Genomic DNA, 21,904 nt, shown 5'->3' with positions numbered 1-21,904 from the left:
GCACATAGAAGAGAAATCGGACGATAATTAGAAACGTGAGATTTGTTTCCTGACTTAAAGACAGGAAACACGCGTGCTATTTCCCACATGCGAGGAAAGGCAGCATTTTTCAAACAGTTATTAAATATAGCAGGCAGTAAAGGTACAAAGATACAACTGAAGGCTTTTATTATGGTGGCTGGAATGCCATCAGGTCAAGGAGACAAAGATGGTCTCAGACGCTTAATACTCGCAGTTAACTTCTCGTCAAAGAGAAAAGAATTATATGAATTATATGGGGCACCAGAAGGGAGGCATACGGATTCGTAGTGTAGAGGCTTGTATACGGAGGAAAAATGTTGGGCAAAACTCTCGGCAACATCCCGAATTTCCGACCCCTCAGAGTCAACTAAGTTGATACTGGAATCCGATTTATTGGAACGCTTGCGAACGTACCGCCAGAACTGACCAGGACTATTAGTGGCACACCTCTCTAGAGACTCAAGATAAAAGTCGTGGTCCCACTTGTAAAGCGTTTGCAAAGAGAACGCTAGCGGCGAAACTATCTGCCCAATTGTCAAACCCGGGGCGTTTCGCTTTACGATGGGCCCGTTCCTTAAGTTTTAACGCCGTTCTGAGTTCTCTGAAAAACCAGAAAAGGAAACTTCCTACGAGTAGGAGTATGTAGAAGTATGGACTGATGCATACCATCAAGAACTATTTCAGTGAAGCGACTGGCTTGTCCGTCGGGATCACTAATGCCATTTAAAAGGGACCAGTTGACAGAAGAGAAGAAATTGAACAGACCGATAGTCACCACTTGCATATGCGAAACGGGGCGAATCCCCCGCCAGATCTGAATTAGTAGAGGGTGAGGCAGAAACAGAAGAAGTTATAAGAAGTGGAGGGTGAAATTTAATAATAATAATAATAATAATAATAATAATAATAATAATAATAATAATAATAATAATAATAATAATAATAATAATAATAATAATAATAATAATAATAATAATAATAATAATAATAATAATAATAATAATAATAATAATAATAATAATAATAATATTCATAATTATTGTTATCATCTTTCCGTGACACTTTTCATCTCATTCTCATTTTATTTGCTATTTGTTTCTTTTGTGTTCTATCTGTGTGTGTAAAACGTGTGTGCATTTTCATTTTTTTGTGCTGCAGAACGAAGACCGCATATGGTGGTTACTGCGCCCATTAAATAAAGATTATTATTATTATTATTATTATTATTATTATTATTATTATTATTATTATTATTATTATTATTATTATTATTATTATTATTATTATTATTATTATTATTATTATTATTATTATTATTATTATTATTATTATTATCAATTGGTTCACAGGATCGGAAAGGCACAGTATCGGTCACACTTGTTTCTCTGGACACCTGAAACGTTTGCGCTGCCTCTGGGGGCGGTAGATGCTAGTCAGAACAACCCGCTTTCTTCGTCTCTTGTGTCGTTGTCTCTCTTGCGGAGCCACCGTACCGAGCAAACCCAAATACGCCGCGGCGCCTCGGCGAAGGGCACGAGCACGGCAGTGTCGCCACGTGGGCTTCTCTTTAGAAGGCCGCCTGGCACATGTGGCCCCGCGATAGTGGACGGCGGCGTCTACGGAGAGACCAAGGCGGCTTCGGCAGGTCCATCAGCGAACCATCGATGCAGACATCTTTCGTTCACAAGCCACGAAGAAGGCTTGAAGTGTAAGGCTAGCTTTGGAGGACGCTGAGACAGAAAAAAAAAACGTCAGTTGATGATGATGATGATGATGACCTCAGGCAAAGTGGCACATACCCACGGCGAGGGATTGGCCAGGGTGTTTTCTTTACGGTGTGAAGGCTTCTTCTTCTGCGGATCAAGTGCGTGGTAGGGCGGGTGGAGGGGCTCGAGAGCGAACACTACTTCATCGCCTACAGAGTTGAGAAATAAATAAGATGTGGCCCATCTTCTGGATTAAAAGCATGTTCATGAATAATGAGTTTGAACGTTCGCAATTAAATACAGTAATGACCAGTCTAAAAGAAAGCCCGCTGCTGATTTGTTGGCAGTTGCGTCAGCGCGCCGTGTTGTAAGTAGAAAAATATTTGATTAAGAAAGATTCCAGGCCTGTTAAGAGAATGAAGATGAAGAAGACGAACTGAGGACTGTGAATAAAAAAGATGTATAGAACTATCTTTAAAAGCACTTTAGCAGGAAAGAAGTTATACACAAGCTCCGCACCTAAGGAGCGAGAACATTATTTACACCACATGGCGCTTGTTTTCCTGCACTCGTACACAGGTTATTCATCGTTTGTGGCTTAGTGCAATGACATTCTGAGAAATATAACAAACCTAAGAAGAAACAGTATCACTGTGTATTGTTTCGCGGCAATGTTTTTTCCGAACTAAGCATAAATACAGCGTTTCATCACCCTGAATTTTTTTTTAACTGCAATGAATTATTTCCAAGTACGATTTGCAGCGAACTGTTTTTATCTATACCAAGTATCATATCACACACGAAAAATATAGAACTTGATGCTAATGAATACAGAAACAGAAAAAATGAGTGTTGTGTTGCATGCTCCCCTCTATAGATTATGTTTAGCAAGGATGAAGTGCCGAAGAGCGAGAACACACACGTCAACATTATAGTAACCTTTTATATTGGCATTTTCGAGCATCGCTGTGGCCCTGTTTGCAGAGAACGGCTGGAGGCATGAAGAAGTCCTTTGCTTATTCCTTAAATGAACAAATTCTCCTTCCTTTTCTGGGCACCGTATACCCACGACTGAACCGGTCTTCTTGTCTTCTCTTATCGTTACAATCTTCACTTCACGCCTGCTTTCCACGGGAAGCGTCATTTGTTGACGTCATGCGCTTCTTATTTCTACGCCATAGGTCGGACTGGCTCGACATGAGCACAGCGCCGTGGACATTTTGAGCATTTTGTAGAACGTTTGGGAACGAGCTGTTCCCTTTCTACGTCGGTGTACTTTTCTTTTTTTTTTTTTTTGCACTCCCGCATCTTCCTGAACATGTACCAACATGCCCCAGCTACAAGCGCCTCTGTGAGCTGAAAGAAGCTCTGCGGGACCACCGAAATAAAAATTACGAGGGACTTTAGCGAGTAAAGTATTGAAAGGCGAAAGCCTGAGAAGCCTCAGCTTTTCTAGCATTCGTGCCATCTGCAATCCCATACGTGAACGCGCGCCAAGGAACGCCACGCGACAGCCGCCGTAAAAGCGGGACACACTCTGTCCACGACAGTAGGAGCCATTAAAGGATTTTGCCTTAATACAGCATTCTCTATCATGTTGACTCGATAATTAGTGAATCGACATGGCTGGTCGTGGTTTCTTGATAACGCACTGACGAGTACGTGAGGTCACACTTTACGGTACTCTGGCTTGTCCAGAGCTTGCTGCTTTATGTTTAGGGTGTGGTAGTTAAGCTTTGACGTTCAATTAGTGCTAAAATAAATCAGGAAAGCTTTCACTTCCTCCTTGGAATACCGGCGCCGAAAGTTGTCGTAATGACGGTAAGCACACAATCGTTTTCGCACGGGGAAACTGTATATGAAAAAAAATATCTCCAGTTCTACAAGAGAACGGATGCTTAGTCTCAGCTCCAGCACGCTGCTCACACTCCTGCCATTGTCATATAGAGTGTGTGGTGAAACATTCGTAATTGGGGATATTAACGCGATAGCGTTAAAGGCACCGTTTTCGAAAAAATAGGTTGTCGACGTTGGAGTGGCGAGCGAAATATCGCGGGCGTAACTCTGGAAGGTCTTATACTGTTGATACACGAGCAGGGTTAAGCGCGGTTACGCGAAACTGTGGTTAGCCCATGTTACACGGCGCAGGATACACCACTGGCTGAGGTTACGGAAAACCGAGCTCGAAGGCGCTCCCTACTCGGGCTTCACCTATGAGATCGGAATCCAGCCTTCCCCGGTTCTTCGCCTGTTCGTTACACTTGGTGCATGCTCCTATGTTACGCAGGCAGTTCTGTACGGCTTCGTTAAAACGTGGATTTATGTCTACGTCGGGTGGTTTTCCCAATAAATGGATGTGCTATGAGGCTTAAAATTAAATGTATGGAAAGCGCGCAATACGCATAGGGTAAACCGGCCGATGTTCAAATGAAAGACTGGCAGAACACAAGCACAATGTGGCACAACCATGCAAGGATGGGCAGCTTCTTTGAACACCGCTGTGACTGCCCTAGTATAACATTAACCTCTAGCAGAGGCATTGCTCGGAGAGTGTACTGTTGAGGGAAGGAGCAAAGATCGATACATACGTGAAATAGTCGAGGTACATTTGATTCGCAACAATGCATCGCTATGCGCGTCGGCACTGCTGTGAATCTGTCAGAAAAGGAAATCGCGTTCCGCTGGTCATGGCATGAGCTTGGGATGAATCGCATTTTAATTTTATTTTTTGGAGCGCGGTCTTCTGTATGTATGCTTCCCTGCTCCAAATAAAATTTAGTTGCAAGTTAGCACTATGCCCTGTGTCTCTCTCACGTGTCTGTCATGAACAGCAGCTCTGATAGAGGACAACCTTATCTTAATCCTTTGCATACCTTGACAGCATCCGTATCTTATTCCTTGCCATGTAATTTCTACCTTGTTATCCCGGTAAATATCCTGTGGGAATTTTGTTATCCCATGAACGATACCTAATTTTTTTACTATGTTCCACATGAATTCCTTATTTACTTTGTCGTACGCCCCGTTTATGTCCAGAAAGGCAAAGGTCTGTTTTCGCCTTAGCTATTTAGATGCATTGGGTAAGCACGAAAAAAGGCTATCATCTAAGCGCCTACAATTACTAAGCCCGTTCTCATGTGCTCCAAGTATCTTCTTACTTTCTATCCATCATAGTATTTTTAATTTCACCGCCTGTATGGCCAACCTGTATATAACAAATATTATGGCAATCGGCCTGTAAGATTTTATTGCATCCTATCTTCTTTTCCTGTATAAATCAAATTCATTTTACTCTGCCGCCAGCTGTCCGGAAATTGCTTATTCGTTATGACTGTTTCCAAAGCTTTTAACAACGTTTTCCATACTTCTTGGACCAAGTTCATTAATCAGCTTGATCGGAATTTCATCCGTTTCTTTAGATGTACTTTTAGGAATATTTGTTTCCGCCTTTTTGCAGTTTAGATTGGTCAGTTATAAGCTGCTTTGTATCCGGGTATCTTGTGTTGCTCCCTGATTTGCGGAGATTACCCTATTGTCACTCTTAAATGACGCGGATATAACTAATGTAATATAGTTCACAGCGTTGTCTCCCTTTAAACAATTTCCCTAGTCATCTCGAATCCATTCCTGCTTTCTTTGAGTCTTTACCTAGCCAGCTTATATGGTTCTAGAATTGTCTTGGTCAGCCTTTAGTGTAATCTTGGATTTCAGCCATCCAGCGATCGGTGGTCTGCTTTATTGTACTTTGGACAAGGGCCTGTACATCCAGTTTCTTTCGTCGATACGATTCAAATTTTAAGTCTATTTGCTCCCGAGATACTATCAGGGGCAAAAGCCACTGGACCGTCACCGTGAGAGCGCATCGCCGCGCGCTCTCACGGTGACCCGCCCGGTGACGAAACCGGCGCTGCGCGCATGCGCAGCCTCCTGTAACTACAAGGATGCTCGTTTTCCACGCTTCGAGCCGCCGCTCATCACTTGTCGCAGGTGCCCCACCAGGCGGTGTTATAGTGGTGACACGTTGCTGAGACACCGGGGCTGACTGGCGCATCGCTTGCGAATGCACGCGCACAGTTATGATAACGCTCGTCTTAGCCACTTTTGAGTGCAGTGCTTGAGAAGCCGGTCTTCAAAAAATAAAGGCACATATTATAACGCCGCAAAAACGCATTATCCCTAGTGCCTGTCTCACGGTCTCTTTGCATTTCAACGGTTGGACAATAAGCTTGAGAACGTGGTCAAGCTAGGACAAGGTAAACCGCGGCGCGAAGAAAATTATAGGAAACTAGCTGTGCATACTTAAATTATATCTATGCGGCTGTGAAACAATTATTTCATGTAATGTTAGTGTGAGCGCTTCATGCCGCATTGACTAAGGTGCTGTGTTTTCGGTGATCAGCAGACTGGCGGAAGTACCGATCATGTTGAGATAACATTAATCTAGATAAGAAAATGGTAATCAAAAGAAATTTTGCAAATCTTTAGTTTGCACTGATGCACGCCGGCTTTGCGCTTATGTGGTTGCCTAGCTAGTACAGCATTTCTCTTTGGAAATATAAAAGCTTGGGAAATTTCGTGAGGTTTTTCACGCAGCGAAAAGACACATACGAAGAAGGCCCAGTACCGGGGTTGGCCTTATTTTTCTTTTATCTGTGTTTTGTTAACACTTTGCAACCATGAAATTAGCGAGTAGCGGTAATTCAGTAATCATACTATGTGCATTTTGTGATTAAAATTCATAAAGGAGTATGCGCGAGTAATAGCGGGATTATCACTTTAAAAGCTTGTAGTTGCTTTGACATGCTACGATTCCACGTCCCAACGACACAAACGTAAACAGGTGCGGAGCAAATCTTATACACTTCGGAGCTGCTTGTGTAGCTACAATGAGAAATGAGCTGGATTGCTCAATAGGCCGATAGCAAGAAACTGTTCTTTAATAATTTTAGAGATTTTTCAGATAAATTTGAAGCTGCACAGATTTAAAAATAGACTAACGTGTTTGGGGTGCGTAGAAAATAATTAGGACTCTCGAATAAATATTAGGGACGACCCGATGCTATTCCATCTCTCTGCAACTCAATGCCACAGCGGATGACACAAGTGATTGATCGCCAGAGAAGCTTCATAGCTCATTAGGTTTTTTTATTTGTGTTTGTGCCTTGCGTTTATTTTTGCTATTGTGAAAAAACATTTACAGTTCATGCTTTTTCGTATCCCTGTTAGTTATTGAATGTAGCACTCGCAGTTCAATTACTTTATTCCATTAATATTGAACTACTGCTCTCGCGTTCAGGATGGTCATCAAACGTATAGCACCCGAGAAAATTAGATTCCACAGTTTTACTCTAGCGATGTGCCATCAAGAAATGACCGCTTCGTAGCACACGCAGACGTGATAATGCTCACGCAGCTGGTTGCCTATATCTCGCGATCGAGTAAGGAGCTCGTTTTGCTGAAATTTAGGTGTCGTCGATTGCCCAGCTTCAGTAAAGATAAATAGCAGAAATTTCAAACGAAGCTGTGAGACAAATTAGCTTCTATCGGTGACCGAACCTGCTTCTCTGCGTACCAGACAGGCATATAGCGAATAAGAGGAGAAAGGCATGTTGTTGAAGTTTGTTGGAGGGACACCTTGTCACCGCTCTTTCCAGTTAATGGCTTCGCAATGGCTTCGTGACATGTGTTGTAGATGTGTGCTAAAATTATAGCAGTTAATAATTGGAAAAAAAAAATGCCTGAAAAGAAGAAGTGGTGTACAGAAAATAAATTACGTGGATGTGGGTGATTATTTACTGGCGTAGTATGACAGAATTTGAGGCTAAAATGGCGATCTGTTATTGGTGTATTTTGATAAATATGACAAATAAAACAAAACAAAAAATAGAGAAAAGGAGGACAAGACGCTATTCGTTAGGGTAAGTCCAAAATTTCCCCGTTAAACATTATTACGTGGTTTTATTCGGTGCCCAAAATATAGACGCTTCTGAATACTCTCTCAAGTTTAAAATAGGCTATCTGACCGTTAAAATGGAGACAACTATCAGTGCACGGCTGGGGCTCTCGAAGTGAGCTATCAGTGGGTTTGTGATCTGTTCTTCCTTGGAAAAGCGGCGAAGAAAAGCGACGACCGTTATCCTAATCGTGTCGAACCGCGTCAGCAAGCGAGACGCGCCTGTCATCGACGATGAGACAGCAGTGTGCTCCTCGCAGCAATGGCGCCTGGCGGCATGTCATCATAACCGATGAGTAGCGGCCACATTTTTCTTCCATGAGCTGACAGAAGCGAAGTAGTCAGCAGGCTTGACAAGTCTGTTTACCAGGCGCGTAACCACGAGAGCGCGCGGTGATGCGTTCTAGGCTGCTTCCCTGATTTCTTATTCCACCAGCTCCATGGCTTCCTATTCCCAATACAGCGGTTTTCTACTTTAACTTCTTTCATTTTTATCCTTATGAGTAGTTCTACCTAATCATAATGTCAATATTCTTCAGGGCTTTCCTCCATTGCTTTTTCTATGCCGGCTGCTATATGCGCTATTTGATTGCCGTTTAATTTTGCGTTTACTTTTTGTCTATGTTCCATTTCTCTTTACATCAAGGGGCCCATTTGCAGACTAATACGTTTATGATCCCTTCCCGGACTACACTTCCCTACTTTGTCTATTTCCATGTTTGCGAGCTTGTTACAAATACCCTGCGACAATTATACGCAATAGTCAATGGTCTTCTGCCTGTTCCGGAATTCCCACGTGAGTTTTTTCCGCACACTTTGTTTCTTTATGTACAATAACTAGGGCCCGGTTGGGTGGAGCTGTGGTTACGGCGCTTGATTGTTGTTCCCAAGGATGCCGCATTGAATCCCCGCCTCGGTGGCCGCTTTTCGATGGACGAGAAAAGCGAGGCGCCCGTGTGCTGTGCGATGTCAGTGCACGGTAAGGAACCCCAGGTACTCGAACTTTCCGGACTCCTCCACTGCGGCGTCTCATAGCCTGAGCCGATTTGGGACGTTAAATCCCACAAACCAAACCAAACAACAACTGGGTTATGTCGCTCATAGAAATCTAGCATTAGCTCCCCTTTACAATCCTTGTATCCATCCAGATCGTGGATATGGCCGTTCATGTTCCCCAGCGGAATAATATCGACCCCATCTCGAAACTTGCTTATATCGTCACTGAGACATTCAACGAGATCCCTGTTTTCCTGCCTGCATTGCTATCCTATTCCTAAATAAACTACCCCTAGTCATGTCCTTATGCCGGCAATTGTTCCTGATACATAGATATGTTCTTTGCAAGATGATTTTATTCTTTGCCAATTTGTTCCTTGGTGTATCAACCTACCTACCCTTCCCCCTTTTTTCTCCTTTGTCGTTCTGTTGCGTTTTTCCCAGACGTAGCTTTCAATGAACGGTGGATCTTGTAGACCCCTGAGATGTGTCTCGCGTAGAGCGTACACACCTATTCGTCGTCCTTCAACAGCAGTTCTATTTCTAGCCCGTCTATCTCAATATCCCATGCATGAGCACGAGCCACGCTCAGGGGTTCGATGATTGAGCGCGAAGCTCGAGCTCACGTGAAGCAGAAAGACTACCTTCATACTACGTGGTCACCAAGAAACCGAACAAACAAAACGTTATGTACGTGTTAGGTATAACACATGAAGCAGGGAACAAACGAGAAGCAGAAATAATTATCTAACGTACTCTTCATGCCGAATCCAGCTCCGCAGACTTTTTTGTACGGGTATACGGCAGAATCGATACAAGGCAACCTTTTTATCGTAGCCAGCGATTCAGCATACCTTCGGTCACGTGATAATTTAGCCGCCCTTCCACGCGTATACTGTCGCGGTAGCCGCAGCCGTCCTACTAAGAGATTGGCGAGGAGGACACTAGGTGGCGCTAGCGGTACGTGGAAATCTGCAGAGCACGTTCCCTATAGGCAGTGCACAGGTCTACATATCAGGCTACATTACGGGCTTCTCCACATTGGTAATGACGTTGCCTTCGTTGCCCCTAAGAGTATATATCTGATTATTGTCTATATGCCTTGTTTTCTCTTGATCCTTTTTAAACTATCCCGGTTGTGGAATCCGCGGCGGCACGGCTATCGCGGCATTTGGCTATAAAGTAAACACCGCCATTCGGTAAACTGGACGCACCCCGCTACAAGCTCTAAGGGTATAAACCGCCTTTGGTTACCCGTCTATTTGGCATTCGTCTGCGGTTCCTTTACGAAATGTAACCCCCGTTCTAGTGTCTCACTTTATATCCCTAGAGGATGCGCAACCCTGGATCTTCACGTAGTCTTTGCGACATTTCCGAAGTTCTTGTTGCACTTCGGGACACAACTTTCTCTGGATGAAGGTGCGCTCAGGAAACTAGCCGCGCGCCCCATGGGCATGGCATGTCGCATGGGCCTCAAACCAGGACATGGTGACGGCATGAACGCGCGCAACTTCTCTACATGTGTCGAAACTGCCACTTTACACAAAATGTTATAACGATGGGAGAACAGTTTTTAATGGACATGGCTGCTCGCAGAGAATAAAGAGATCATTGAATACACGAAAAAAAACGTGATTGTATTGTAGGAAGTTTAATCAGTGCCGATTTCTGTCCAATTTAAGAACAGAGCATGCAAACTAGCACCAAACTTGTGTCATGCAGGTTTGAAATAGGTAGGCGTTTTGTCATGTAGGTTTAAACAGGAGAATGTTTAGAAAAACACAACAACTTTTTAGCCCACTTTACTTGCTTAACACACTTGCCGCTCAAAGATACAAAAGAGACGTCTTAACGCAGCAGCACTTCCGCGGACTGAGAAAAATTTTACGAAACTATCAACGCACGTGTCCTCCTTTCCAGTGTTGTAGTTTCCATGACGTTTCATTGAAGTTTGTCGCTGCAGATAAAATATAAGGAATAAACAAAGTTGATTCCATATTTCCTTTTTTTGTAAAAATGGAATATATAGCTTGATTACATATGTGATCGGCCACTTCCTTTCAATAGTTCTTCAGAATCGGTATGTTCTGTTCGCGAATAAGAGATTTGAGCGGTGGAGCTTTTGTAAGGGCGCCATGGTGCAGCTAAAATATTTCTACATGATATTTTTTTATATTTTTCATGATAGAAACTCGCTTTAACAGCCTGACAGTGCCACCTCTTGAGAGAAGCCGTTCTCACAAAAGAAACAATCCTATAAAGGCAGTTCTCGCAGCTGTAGCGACGGCATGCTACGTGCTGCTCGGCAGCCACGGGCTAGTGTACATGCGTCGATTGTTTCCTGCGGCAGATCATCTTCTGGTGTCTGATTTGTTACATGACCGTTTCCGTCACGCGCCCACCGCGTGTCTGCGGCGCCGGCCGTCCCCGAGAAAACTGAGCCATAGTGACGCTGAACGGATGTCATCTGGTCTGATGCTGCGTGATCACATAGCCGCTCTCCCATTGGCTGTCGAAGGGTCTCGCCATATTGCTTTCCGACAAGGCGCACCAATCAGTGGCCGGCAGACTATAGAATGGCGGATGGGCGTATCAAGAAGGTAGGTGTGACCTGCTATATATGGCCAGCGCCCGAGCATCTCCCGATGCCTGCAGCGAAGGGGTGTGGAAGATGTTGAGGAACACTGACCCGCTCACTGTCCATCGATGACGAGGAACTGGCCACAACGACCAACGTTTTAATGCTCAGACTTCAGAGGAAAAGAAAAACGACTGGAAGGCTGGTGATGGCACGTCGTCGCTCATTTTCAAGCCATGTTCTGCTTGCTTGCTTCTTGTACGATTTTGATTCCCTTCACAGGACCGTCTGAACCTGGCGGGGAGCAAACCGACTTGTCAGGCGGATCCCAGCTGAAGGGGCCCTCAACGCATCTACGGGGTAACAACGGTCTCGCCAACCGCATAAAGGTAAGCACAACCGAAGAGGCGAACATTCATAAAACTTGAAATCTCGGTGAGAAAACCCTTTCGCATACGTTGTATATGCCAAAGCGATTTTAACACGACAGCATTAATCTTCACGCCCGTGTGGTTGAAAAGCCGAAATCCGATAGTTATTGACGAGCAATAAACGCTGAATGATCAGCAAGGTACTGACATCACAGCCACATGACCGCGCGTGGGAGTTTCAAACACCCCAATGTTTAATTTAAACTTGGCATCACTCGTGGAGTGAAGTTGATAGAAACACGCCACGTCGTGAGAATTTGAAGATCACCGAATATCTCAAATGTTTAACTTCGCATAATATTTGTTTTCGCCTACAGAAAATCACCGCACATATCAGGCGAGATTCGAACTCATGAGGCTCGGGTTACGAGCCGGACTGTCTATATATGCTAGACCACGCAAAGCACGCTTGCACAAGTTGAGAAGGAGCAGGGTTTAAATGAAAGTCTAGTTTTGCATGTTAAGTGGCATCCTATGGCAGTAGCCTATAGAGAGTACGCATCTACTGTCGAGGCCATTTTGAGGTGCCTATAACAAGCAATAAAAGCTTTAAATCTAACCGCCTTATCATCGCCTGCTCCGGCTTGCACTGCTGAATCTGCACCCTGCATCATAAAGGGGCACTCGTGACGTCACTTGAATATATCTTAATATGTGTAGTTAGAAGACCGTAAGTCGCTATCGCGTCATAACTTCATTCCGAGCTTAAGTGTCCCTCTTATTTTCTTGCGGCTAAGACTTTACGTGCACGAAGCTCGAAAATGCGCGGAAGTCTAGTGCCTTGTTTGAGTGCTCTAAAATGCTGCAAACAGCAGCACTTACTGCTATATCGCCGAAATGAAACATTTACTCGCTGAAATGTTTAGTTACAGCCTTCGCATGGCTTCAACTATGTTCAGGGCATGAAATGAATTTAGATCCCACTCTCGGAAAATTCAGGTGAAGACCGTACCGGAACCGCGGCTGATCTGAGATCGGATATAAGGCCGAACAGGCTGTCGAAGTTGCTTCCGGGGGCCGGAAGTTGATCATATAATCGAACCTAAACCCAAAGCTTAAGCTAAACGGGAAGTTGATCGAAGCTCGCCGTTTCACAAATATATTTCTCAAACGAAGTCCAATTTTGGTGTTAAGGGACAAAACTTTGGATCTGACCAACCCAAATATGCAAGTAACCATTTTGCTGGACATACAGATTGGATTATGCAGATATTTCGATCGAATTTTTCGAAAGCAAATTTAATAGGTCGAGGGGCCACATTTGCGTGTTGCTCAAATAAATGGGTAAGATACCATTGAATTGGGCATGACCAATTTAGGTTAGAAACCAATCCTGGTCAAATTCCCACGAAGTCAAATTTTGGCGGTCCAAGGGGGCCGATATTTGGAGTCGGCGCACTAAATTAGTAAGATACAACAATGCCCGCACTAATATAGGTTAGACGCCAACCGGGGTTAAATTCGTAAGATATCAAATTTTGGGGATCCAGGGAGGCCAAAGTTCGAGGGTCGCCCAGCTAAGTTTGGGTCCCCACTCTATTAGCCACACTTAAATTAAGTTAGGCAATAATATCAGTGAAATTCAGACGACATCGAGTCTTGAGTATGCAGGGTGGCCAATCTTGGGGTTGGCCCACCTAAGTTTACAAGTCAACACTGAGTTGGCCATACTAAAATAAGGTTGTTATCAATTTTGGCCAAATTCAGAAGGTTTCTAGTTTCAGCGATCTAGGGGTGCGATTTTAGGGGGGGGGGGGGGGTCGTGCATGCCAATTTGGAGGCCATCATCGAGCTGGTGATGTTTGAATTAGGTTACATATCGAATTTCGTCAAAATTTAACAAGATCAAATTTCGGGGTCCAGAGAGGCAAAATTTCGAGGGTCGCCCTACCTAAGTTGGGGTCACCACTGTATAACAAATAGTTCAGTTAGGTTAGATATTAATTTCGCTCTAATTCAGACGAAGCCGGAGTTTGGAAAAGCAAAGTGCCATTTTTTTGAAGGGAGGGGGGGGGGGGGGGGCTAATTTACTAGTCACCGCTGAGTTGGCCATACTAAAGTGAGGTTAGTACCAATTTTGATCAAACTCGAAATATTTCAAATTTCGGAGATCCACGGGGGCCGAATTCTGAGGGTGACCCATGCCAATTTTGAGATCACCGTCGAGATGTTCATATTTGAATGAGGTTGGACGTCGCTTTTGGTCGAATTCTAACAAGTTCAGTTTTCAAGGGTCAAGAGAGGCCAAATTTTGAAGGTGACCAAATAAGTTTGGGCCATCACTGTATTCTAAATAGTTAAATAAGGTTCGATGTTAATTTTGATGAAATTCGGATGAGGTGCAATTTTGGGGATGCACGTTGCAAAATATTAGTGGCCGCCCGAGTAAACTATCAAACCACAACCCAGTTGGCAATACTAAAATGAGGTTAGGACCAATTTCGGTCAAATTCGGCAGATGTCAAATTTCAGTGATCAAAGGGGGCCGAATTTCGGGGGTGAGCCACGCCAGTTCGCAGGTCACCATCGAGCTGATCACGTTCGAATTTGGTTGAACATCAACATTCGGCAAAGTCTAACAAGATCAAATTTTGGGTTTCCAGGGAGGCCACATTTCGAGGGCGGCCCACCTAAGTTTGGAGTCACCACAGTTTTAGAAATACTTGAATAAGGTTAGACATTAATCTCGGTCACATTGCGACGAGGTTGAATTCTGAGGTAGCAGGGTGTCATATTTTGGGGGTTGCCCACCTAAATTTGCATTTCACCGTCGACTTGGCCATACTAAAACTATGTTCGACATCAATTTTGATCAAATTCGAAAATCTCAAATATCTGGGGTCAAGAGAGGTCAAAGTTCGGGGGTGGCCCAACTAAGTTTGGGCCACCTCTATAGTGGCTCTAGTTAAATTAGGTAAGACATTTGTTTTGTCAAATTCTGATGAGGGGAAATGTTTGGTGTTGAGGGCGCCACATTTGGTTTATTCTTATGGGGGGAGGGGGGGGGGGGCGATGGGCATCCGAATTTAGCAGTCACCATCGAGTTAGCCATACTATAATTAGATTAGAGTATGGTAGCTAATGTTCAACAGCCTCGGGAAGGAACAACTGTTTACGTTAGGTAGCGAGCACTGGAAGGAGTAGGCGAATATGTCTACTTAGGACAGGTAGTAACCGCAGATCCGGGTCATGAAAATGAAATAAGAAGAATACAATTGGGATGGAGCGCATTTGCCAAGCACTCGCAGATTATGACTAGCAGCTTACCGGTATTGCTCAAAAGGGAAGTATACAACAGTTGCATCTTACCTGTACTCACCTATAGGGCCGAAATGTGGAGGCTAACCAAGGGGGTTCTACTTAGGTAGAGGACAACTCAGTGCTATGGAACGAAAAATGGTAGGGGTAACATTAAGAGATAGGAAGCGTGCAGATTGGGTCAGAGAAATAACTCAAGTTGCTCACATTGTAGTGGAAATTAAGAAGAAGAAATGGGCATGGGCAGGACACGTAGTGCGAAGAGAGGATAACCGATGGTCGCTTAGGGTAACAAACTGGATTCCAATGGAAGGAAAACGTAGCAGGGGGCGGCAGAAAGTTAGGTGGGCGGATGAGGTTAAGAAGTTGGCAGGGGTCAAGTGGATGCAGCTAGCACAGAACCGGGCTAAGTGGAGAAATATGGGAGAGGCCTTCGCCCTGCAGTGGGTATAGTTAGGCTGATGATGATGATGAATTAAATTAGGTACTTAGTTTGCATTATTATATAATTACTCTTGCAATAAATTATTGACAGTTCGTGCGGGCACGCTGACAGGTTTGTGCTCTCACCCTGCGGCACACTGCCCACCCGCTCTGCCGACCCGCTCTCTGTGACTGACGCGCTCTGGTGACGCTCTGTGGGAACATCACTCATGAGACAAAAATGGTTTCACATTAAAAACTCAGAATATCCCTGGGATAGTTTCAAATCGAATCCGGCCCAAAAGAACAGATTTATTTTCGAACACATACCCCTCAGCATCACAGTAGCCGCTCGAGTTAACGTGCTTCACATAGGTAGCTCCTCTCGCTATTTTGAGGCATCGTCTTTAAGATTTTTCATCCGTTAATTCTTCACTTCCAAATGCTTGGCGCCACCACCGATGATACAAATACTTTGGTAGGTTGAATTTGAAAAGAGGACAACGCAAGAGCTTTCGGACGGAAAATGGTTGGTGCAACGTTGATATCAGGAAGCGTGCAGAGTGAGTCAGAGAAATAACTCCAGTTAATGACATTCTAGTGGAAATCAAAGAGAAAGAATGGGGAGGAGCTGCACATGTATTTTGAAGGGAGGATGCCCGATGGTTTCTAATGGTAATAAATCGCATCTAAAGGGAAGGGAAGCGTAGCAATGGACGATAGAAAGCCAGGTGGGCGGATGAGGTTAGGAAATGGGCGAGGTGCAAGTGGACGCATCTAGCACAGGACCGGGGTGATTGGCGGAGTATAGGTGAGGCATGTCTGTCTTGCAGTGGACGTACACTATTACGTAAAGAAGTGACATATATTTTCTCGTCCGACGCAATGGCTCAGTACTTACGGCGCTCGACTGTTGAAGCCAAGGGCGCGGGATCAAATTCCTTTCGTAGAGGCCTTCATTCGATGGCGGCGAAAAGCAAGGCTCCCGTGTACTATGCGATGCTAGTGCACGTTAAAAAAACGTCTCAGGTAGTAGACATTTCCGGCCCTCTTCACTGCGGTGTCACCCCTCATAGCAGGAGTTGCTTTGGAACGCTACACTCTATTAAAATTAACCCAAAACATTAATTCTCGTATCTGAATCTTTGATCGTGCCGTGAGAAAATCTTTCTAGGTTGCTTAGGCCATTTAGAAGGTCCACTAGCCATCGACTTTCCTTCAGGCGAAGATTTTGAACTGAAGGGGATACCCTCGCGTTCGAGAAGCGAATCTCCGCTTGCCGCCTGGCAAAGGCATATATATGCTTACGAATTTTCGAGGATGCGAGGCTTCAAACAGAGGGTGCAAGGGGCCCGGGGTTCTCCATTCCCTTCTCATGCTTCCATATGAATGTCAGTTCCTTCCATCTCGAAAGTGTCATCCGGTCTCGTGACATCAAAAAACCGGTCGACCAAGCACACGTTCGGCAACTTCCACGGCTGAAGGAGAAAAGAGCGCCACAGCGTCATTGCACCTCCTACGTACCTATCGATGCCCGGTCATGTCGTCTACCATTTACGACCTCCAAATTCATGCTCATAATTTTTCAAGGCTGTGATGCTTCAAAAGTAAGGTGCAAGGGTCTCTGTGTTTGTCACCTGCGAATTCCCACGTGCCAGAGCACGCTCGTGATTTTTCGTGCCTTCGACGCTCCATACGGCTGGCGCCGATGCCGGCGGACAAATTTTGCCGGCATGGGGTTACTAACGCTTTCGCACTGAAAGGCTGTCACCATGCTCATAATCTTAACGGCTGCAAGGCTTCAAAACGGTCGACAACCGATGACAGACAACTTATTTTCGAGATGGGGTACTAATACTCTTGCGTTACAAGAGCAAAATGCGATCACTGGAGTTCTCGCGACAGTAATGCATTACCGTTGGTTTTACATACCAGAAATGCAGTCAGCGCTCAGACAAGGAGATAATAGGGAGCTTGCTTTGAACGGCATCGTCGCAGGTTTTATATCCTTCTCCGAAAGCTGGAGAAAGCGAGCAATTGATCTATTTGAGAGTCAGAGTGCGACTCTAGTGACGGCTGGTAAGAGGAATATTTTCACTTTACATACTGGGCCAGTTGAATTGTTTAGACGTTACCTCTTGTCTCTCTCTATCTGTCTCGAAGGCACTGAACGGAGGGTTTGACAGAAAATGTTAAAATACTCTTCCTCAGACCCTTAGAAAATTGAAATCGCGTCATAAAAGGGCTTGCAGGAATCGCCACCTGAAAAACGAAGCACAATAATAAGAAGGACGAAGCACGTCGTCCTGTCGTCATTCTTATACCTGTGTTTCGCATTTTTGTGTGTGTGAGCTGATTTCTGCAAGTCTAAAACAAGCACCAAGCCCAACAAGTATTGCTAACAAAAAGGGGGGGGGGGTTGAATTCGCTTTTGAAGGTCCCTGCACGACTGATCAGGCTAAGCGAAGTTACGTTAGGCGGAGGCCCATCTCTCCGTTCTAGTTCGCTAATTTCATACGTATAGCTCGAATTTCCAGATGGGTCCATGTATTTAGAAAGCATTTTACAAAGAATGCGACCCCTTCGCAAGCTCTAGGAGATGAGGTCCTGGGCTGCAGCCTTCCTGTTCCCCTACTCAATCAGGCACAGGGATAAATGGACGTTTTTTTTTGTTTTGTTTTTTTAAGAATGCAATTCGCATCCCACTCTCTGATGCTGTTAGGCCGAGGCGCCAATATACTGGTAACTTTGCTCGCTGCGCCGACTATTAGATGACCAACTGATGTAAGTGTCGCTGAAATCTCCCAGCAGTGTTACAGAAGAATTTGGGTGCGTGATATTTGAACCACGCTCCCGTGAGCCATTTCGTTCTTTGAAGGTTTCGCCCGCAAAACGTTCGACTTCACAAACCACTGGGTAGAAGAATGCACGGATGCACCTAGGCAGGGAGCGCCTTTCACGAGATCCCGTTGTCCCGCTTCTGCAAAGTGAGCGGTAAAAATGTTGACGGATTTCTTAGACCCAACAGTGCCGAATATTTAGGACACGGACAAAATACAGTTCATGCAAGGCAAGTTTCCGCTGAAAACATCGTTAAGGCGTGAGATATTATCATCTCCCTCCCAAAACGACATCACCACCGATAGTAGCTTCACACCGGAAACTGTCGCCGAAATTGATGGTATTCCTGCAACCTTCCAGAAGAGGAAAGAGGTCCTATATTGAAAAAAAAAATAATAATACTGAAACTGCGCCCAGTAGGTAGGGTCTGCAGTCCATGACGTCATTAGTGGTCATTCATTTGCGTAATATCTGTCTCCTGCGTGATTCAATGTACGCAATGATTGAAACCTGTGGTTGTCGAATGCGCGCCAAATTCATGGCGTGCACTGAACTGCGCGTGGATGTGGAGGTACAGCCTTATTAATTTCTAGCTTCAACATGGTGAATGCTCTCAAAGCGCCACTGCGTCCGAACTGGCCACGCAGGAAAGCTAAGGTACACTCTAAAAAAGAAAGGAGTTCTTATCGACTCCTTTTAGGGTAGTCAAAATTTGCCACATATGTGATGCCTTTTAGGGGTTTACCGATGACTCCCTTCGAGCAAAAAACACATTGACCCTCCACTGGCAGAAACAGCGTAAGTGCGACTCCATAGAAAATTGTCGCATTGCCTCCTTTAGGGTGGTCACCAGGCCACTTTTCAGGGATTCAGCAAGACCCTCATTGTTAGAGTGAGAAAACTCTCACTAGGGAGTCACATTGCCGTCGTCGACTCCTTTGACAGTGGCTGCATTGCCTCCTTCAGGGTAGTCACCTGGCTGTTTCTCAGAGGATCAGCAGGACGCTCATTTTTAGAGTAAGAAGACTCTTACTAGAGAGTCACATTGCCATCGTCGACTCCTCTGACAGTTGTTGTCTTGCCTCCTTCAGGGTGGTCACCTGGCTGCTTCTCAGAGAATCAGCAGGACGCTCATTTTTAGAGTGAGAAGACTCTCGCTAGAGAGTCACATTGCATTCGTCGACTCTTTTGACAGTTGCTGCGTTGGCTCCTTCAGGGTGGTCAACTGGCTGCTTCCCAGAGGTTCAGCGTGACGCTCATTGTTTGAGTGAGAAGACTCACATTATGGAGGCACATTACATTCACTGAGCGTCGGATAGCTCATGTGAAACTGCTAAAGGCAATCCTTATTCGGAGCATTTTGCTAAACCCCTAGGAAGTGTTTGGGTGATCATTAAAAGAATGGTTCTAAAATCCACTCTACTAGGATCGTCCATTTAACTGTGTGGCAGTTCTGCGAGTGTCTGCATAATGCAGTGCATGCTTAGATGAACATATTTCTGCAAAAGACGAGGCTGTAAAAAACTGACAGCTTTATTAAATGATTATACATACTGAGTGTGTCTAACACACAGCATATAAGACGAAAAAAACACCAACACATGAAAGCAGAATGTCTTCACAAAGGTGGGGAGTGGTGGGGGATTATTCATGCCACTTAGAGAGTGTAATAACCAGTGGCCCTGAAAATGTGCACTGCACTTATGAGGGCAATTATTTAAAGCTGTAAAACACACTAAATTAGTCTTATGCTTTTTGCCAGCTTGGGCTCTAAGTTTTGTTAGCAGTGAAGGGCTCTTGCACCCAACTTTGCTTTTTTTTATTCCAAGCAGGTGCTCAATCACACAAAACATATGCTTCAATGCTGGCGCATACTCAATGCTATATGCCTAGTACATACAGAAAACCACACAAAATCCCTCTGTCAGGTCAAGGACATTAACGCAAAATGTCTTCAAATGCCACGTGCATTGCTTCCGGTGTAAGCGATCTACTCCCATTGTATACCCTGTTGGGTATGGACACCGCTTGCCTGGTACCTGCCAAATGAAAATGTATTACACTGTCAGTGAAATAAATTGCTTTGGGTCAGGTAAAATCAGAAGGTTAAACATCGTTTTTCATGCACATTGGCCTGTTAGGCTGGCGCCTTTTTAGCCATTCATTCTTGCAAAAAAATTGAGTGAAAAGAATAAACAGAACATGTAGTACAAGCACACCAATTAAGCTCGTTACACACCCAAAAATAAGTGAAAAGAATAAACAGAACATGTAGTACGAGCACACCAATTAAACTCGTTACACACCCAAAATTGCAACAATATAAGAACTGCTCTGGGTGTTAGCAGCCTGCAAAGGCCTTCACCAAGTATTGCAAAAGCTAGCCAACATTTCCACTCGAGATGAGTAATCTGATAAGGAGCATTTAATGACAGTGGAAGATGAATTTCAGTAGTCACCATGCTCATGTTATACTTTCTGCTGCAGCTACAATGTGACCTTTTTCTGTTGGTCACATCATGGAAATAAACTTCACACTTTAAGCTTCCAACCCTTAATTCTGTCACATTAGTTTCCAAAACAGCTGCAAATGATTTGTGGTACATTTTGGCCATGGTGCCTATGGCAGCTAGATATATTTCTCAAACATGAGCATTTACTGTACAACTATGTAAGAATATTCACACTGAAAAAGAATAAACGAAAGAAAATGGGGAAAGATGAAGTTGTCAAAATACCTAGACAATATTTCGCCAAATAGAGTTTCCTAATTCTTTTTGGCTATTGTGGCATTAGTGTAAGGACAAATATAGGTACATTTCTTTTCATAAAAGTAACACACAAAACAATTTTAAGATTTTTTTTTTACATAACTGTACTTACAAATAATATTTCTCCAAAGAAGTTACAGAGGTCGTGTGAACTTATAGCACTATGCACAGCACGAAGTTATGTAAAAACATTCTCTGACTTTCTAAGTTGTCTACCGGTAACCAATACAGTGCACTATGTACACTCTTACCAGTGTAATAGTGCACACTCTTTACTCTAGAAAAGAAAGATACAAAACGCTTAGTAAAAAAATTTTTAAACATGCAAAATGGCAGAGAAGAGCTTTTTAGTCTCCTTGCAAACATGTACAGTCATTGACAAAATTCTGCAGAATGCATGTTTCCATAAAAAAATTATTTTTCTGTGCAGTCAGGTGAAACAGGCCAGTAAAATGAACTGAATCATAAAAGGACACGCTTGTTCCAGTTAGATAAAAAAAAATATCAGCAGACTGACTAGCCAGGCAATGCAGAAATAATTTCTTTTTTGTGAATCCGCATCCTGCAGTTTTGTCCATGACTGTACATAGCAGTTAAGAAGCAAATTTAAAACTTTATGTGCCGTGCAAACTAAAAGAACAGACATCAACAGTGCATGCATTTTCTTCCCTAAAGCAATGTATAAAGCATAAAAGATAATGGAGCAATGCATGAATCACAAAGCCAGGGCATTTAATTTTTTAACAATATTATTTCACAATTTTGAGCTAGTGTTCGTTGTCTGTCAAACTTTTCTGTCCGAATGCTACACTTACTAGCAGAGTTTACTGTTTTACATAAAAGCTACATCATGAACAAACTAGTGTTCAGATCTCTTACTGAAGCCACCATTCCCCAAAATTTCAACCCTGTTGTAAAGAAGTGCA

Source organism: Amblyomma maculatum, unplaced genomic scaffold (assembly GCF_055883805.1).
Source record: "Amblyomma maculatum isolate TAMU_Amacu unplaced genomic scaffold, ASM5588380v1 scaffold_13, whole genome shotgun sequence".
NCBI classification, from domain to species: Eukaryota; Metazoa; Arthropoda; class Arachnida; order Ixodida; family Ixodidae; genus Amblyomma; species Amblyomma maculatum.
The sequence above is the reverse complement of the archived record's forward strand: the minus strand, read 5'-3'. Positions refer to the sequence as shown.